Source organism: Rhodnius prolixus, unplaced genomic scaffold, assembly GCF_049639745.1.
Source record: "Rhodnius prolixus isolate KJV_2025 unplaced genomic scaffold, Rpr scaffold_4, whole genome shotgun sequence".
NCBI lineage: Eukaryota > Metazoa > Arthropoda > Insecta > Hemiptera > Reduviidae > Rhodnius > Rhodnius prolixus.
This window is the reverse complement of record NW_027411614.1, coordinates 19,461,935-19,466,288: the sequence shown is the minus strand read 5'-3', so window position 1 is coordinate 19,466,288 and position 4,354 is coordinate 19,461,935. Positions and strand designations below refer to the sequence as shown.

The 4,354-nt window shown below is 34.3% G+C and overlaps 1 long non-coding RNA gene across 1 annotated transcript; it reads right to left on the bottom strand.

The window, feature by feature from the left end:
• Positions 1-652: 652 nt before the first annotated feature.
• LOC141455405 (uncharacterized) lies at positions 653-3,366 on the bottom strand. Its single transcript, XR_012459253.1, has 3 exons — positions 2,787-3,366; positions 2,224-2,319; positions 653-793 (listed from the first exon to the last, which is right to left on the bottom strand). It is a non-coding gene; the product is annotated as an uncharacterized lncRNA (long non-coding RNA).
• Positions 3,367-4,354: the final 988 nt, after the last annotated feature.

Genomic DNA, 4,354 nt, shown 5'->3' with positions numbered 1-4,354 from the left:
GGCCATACAGTCCTCTAGTGTAATGGAGGGATTGCCTCCTTTAGGCCTCTATACCTGCCCTGAGCATCTTCACCTTTGTACGCGGTTAAACTTCTACTCCCTGAGACGGTCTGATGGCCTGACCCATTCAGGTTGGTGCACTGTTGATCGTTTAGATTACGCAGGGGGCACCATAAGCAGGCGATCAACTTCAAGCCCTCCCGTCATCCATATTAAATTAATTTATTTTATTCTTTATCTTGATCTAACTCTAGTAGTACATTTGTATTTATTTTCACTACTTTTCTGTACCTTATTCCAAAACCAGTAAATGGACTTTCTTAATCAACATCTAACATACACCAAATTTATTTCTTTTTTTACCGCTAAGTCGAAATCATCATGTCTGAATTGCCTCTTTTTTCTTAATATAAGTTTCTTCAGTTTTTATAATTTTGCGAAATTAAAAGCTTGATTTCCGTTTTGTTTTAGGTTATGCACACAAATAAGGAAGTTGAGTCCAACATACAGAAGAAGAAGTGATATTCCACAAGGACGAGAAGTCGTTCCGTTGTAATAATAAAAGTAATTAAAATTCATAATTAAAAATATATATAATAAAAGTACAAAAATATAAAATAAAACTAATTTATTTTTTATCCTGATCCAACTTCTGCTGGGTACTTGATTTTATTTTCACAACTTCTATGTTCCTTAATTCCCAAATTCCCATTTTAGGATATCTTCAGAAAAAGCTGGCTAGTTTCCATGGTAACAATACTTACCGTGAACTAAACGTGAGGTTTATGGGTACCTAAAACAATGCTCGAGTAATTTGGAGATCATAATGTAATTCAAGAATCACATATTAATTACAAATGTTTATTACAATAATAATACTGATTTGTGCAGTTGTTTAATGTATTGATAATTCCATAATTTGTTATGCAATACAATAAACAGTATTCAACAAAATGGTGGAATATTTCAATGCTTTAAAATTTGAGTATTCTTATTAAAACATATTGGTAGCGCTGGATAGTAAGATTGGTTAGTCATAATACGATTATTATTGGTAACTGATTGGTTAACTCTATATAGAATAAATTTTATCAAGAACTGTCATTGCTGTATTGTAATTAAGAAATGACTGAACTGAGCTACAGAAATAAAAATATGGTAAGTACATTCCTACACCTTCCGCTTAGTACAATTTTCGAGATCCTAATTTATAGTTCAGAATTTCCTAAAACGATTTTTCCGAAAAAAAAAACAATAAATGCCTTTTAACTGTAAGCGAACAAGTTTCGAGAAAATCGAAGGATGCAAAAAATTTGAAAAAGTGAAAATATTCATTCAATGCAAGTTTCAATAATGGAGTTTTCATTTAAATGGGAATTGTAAAAATAGATAAAACTCTTCTTTGCAATCCACAGGACATAGAAACTGCTTTAGAGGGGATAATGCCAACCTATTATCCTAGAAATCGAATATCCAGGCTAAAAATATTCAAAACTAAAGCTTTAAACCATCATGACGCAATGAGGATCCTAAATTTAAAAAAGAAAAAATCGTCTTGGCCATAGAAAATCTCAAAAAAGCGAAAACCCAATAAATAAACTGGCCCTTCCGCTTGTGGAATTTTCACCAAACTAAATTTCCGCTGTGTATTAAATTTTCTCTTATAATATATAAGAAAGATCCTACATGTTCCAAAACTGTACCTGGAACAAAGCCTGGCCACCATTTTATCCTAGAAACATTTTTGCCGGAAAAATGTTCCCAAATGTGGGTTGCAGACAAATATGAGAGCGAAATTTGAGGTAAGTACGAGGGAAATCATTCTCGCCATTTATCCAGTAAAGTGGTACTTCTAGTTCAGGAATTTCGATGTCGAAGTTACAATCACCATTCAATAGAAATAATGGAGCCTTCAGCAACTTGCAATGTTCACTTTTTGAGTTAATACCTCCTCACACGTGAGCTAATTTCTAAAAATTACTTTTTCACAGGGCATTTCAAAAAGGATATTTGGAGAAAATGTGACTCGACCAAAATTCTTTTCTTACCCAATAAGATAATCTAATAATGCCACAAAAGTGCATCAATTGTGATCTAAATGGCACATTGAATGTCTTTGGATTTAGCCTATAATAATGAGGTTTGTATAAAGTATTCGCTGATCAGAGAGCTGTCAGTGGCTGTACTAAATTAAATATGTTGCTTCTAATAATTACCACATACTCAAGTACTTTAGTGACTGTCGGCGTGGTTAGCAGTTCAGTGTACACAAGAATCCAAGATACGAGTATGTTCCCAGTCATCTAATTATGAAGGCAGCTACTCGAAAATAATATAATAACATCTTATTAGATTAATAAAAAGTAAAACAAAAAAGGGTCGGTTAAACTAGGAATGTACTACGTAAGGTAGAAAACATTTTAACATTATATTATTTCTACGTTAAGTATTAATTCAGTTCCAATTTTTATTATTAAATATGAAGTTAAGATAATGTACTTTGTGCTGTAAAAGTAGCTGAATCTTTAAGAACTTAATAGAGGCCAGGTCACATCCTCTAAGATCTAGTAGGTCTTGTTAAGGAGAGGTTATACAAGAGAAAAGGGGTTAAATATTGACTGTTCGCTAGTAAGAGTGGTTCGTCGACTAATCCGTCACTGATTTACATAAGTCAAACAAAGTGGACACTTGTTGGTAGCGTAGCAAGTCAGCACCCAAGACTAAGGTAAACAAGAACAGCATCCACAAGTCTCTAGCTAGACCTTAATATTTTTAATCTTACTTACAAAAATATGTTGATTCCCACAAAGTGGTTTCTAATAATTTGATTTACTTCGCACTTAAAACATAATAAATCTGGTGTGAACGAACTCTTACTTAACTTTCTCAAGAGTTTAATAAACAAAGTTTCGGAGTTTGAACTCTAAAATTTCGTGTCATATTTCATTGTTACCATCAATACCTGGAGTTCATATTGCCATTGTAAGTTATACAACAATGTAACCTTATAAGGAAGCCTTTCTCAACCCCAGGAATTCTGCTAAAAAAAATGGTACTAGGAAATGTTCTGCATGTGTGCATGAAGTTTACAAAAAAAGACGTAAGAACCAACTTCTAGAATACAATTAATTCGTGGAGTACAAAGTGTAAAGAATATTCCTCAAAGTAGCTTGTAGCAACACAATTTAATTCTCCTTAACGGTACACAAGAGATTTGCTCGAACATTACAGAAAAAATAGCACGAAATCTAACCACAAAATGACCTGAATCGGATTTTCCTAAAAAAAGATCACTAATAAAGGTTCTAGATTTACATAAATACCAATTGATCGCCTTGTTTGGAACAGAAAAAAATCGTTACAGCTGTTTTCTAAAAAATCTATTAGAAAAAATAAAATAAATGATTCTGTAACATATTGCAAAATCATAGGATGACTGATTGTGACTAAAACCTTATTATGGATTCGCCTGTGAAATATCAAATTTCAATAGGCAGAGTTTTCGTGCCTTATTTGCGGTAGAAATATTCAGTTAGAAAGACACTCAAACCATTAGTAAAACAATAAATAAATACAAATATGAAACGTCGTAACTAGGGAACTACAAGACAAATCTTACCTTAAATATATGTACGAGGGTCGTTTGAAAAGTCCGTGCAAAGTCAGAGAGATAGCACCACTGGCGCGTATCGAGGTTATGTTTAGTTAGTAGCATCTCTTGGAAGAACACACACCAAGTTTCAGCCAGATCGGTCTATTTCTTTGTGTTTGGCATTCGTTTGAATCGAGGAAGTCGAGTGATTTTCAAAAAATGGACGAAAAAGAATTTCGTGTGTTGATTAAACACTACTTTATGAAAGGCAAAACGCCTCAGGAGAATAAGGGAAGCTTGATAAACATTATGGTGACTCTGCACCTTCGATTAGAACAGTTTATAAGTGGTTTCAAAATTTTCGGAGTGGCCATATGGGCACAAGTGACGCTGAACGTTCTGGACGCCCTGTTGAGGTTACTACTCCAGAAATCATTGATAAAATCCATGATATGGTGATGGATGACAGAAGAGTGAAGGTGCGTGAGATTGCTAGTGCTGTGGGCATCTCGAATGAACGGGTACATAATATTTTGCATCAACATTTGGACATGACAAAGCTATCCGCAAGATGGGTGCCGCGATTGCTCACGCTTGACCAAAAACGAAATCGTGTGAAAACCGAGCTAGGACCGTTTGAAAACCGAGCTGCAAGAAAAACGCCCACGATTGGCCCACAATAAAGTCCTTTACCATCACGACAACGCACCAGCTCACACCTCAGCAGTTGTGGTCGCAAAATTAATGGAAATAGGGTTCCAA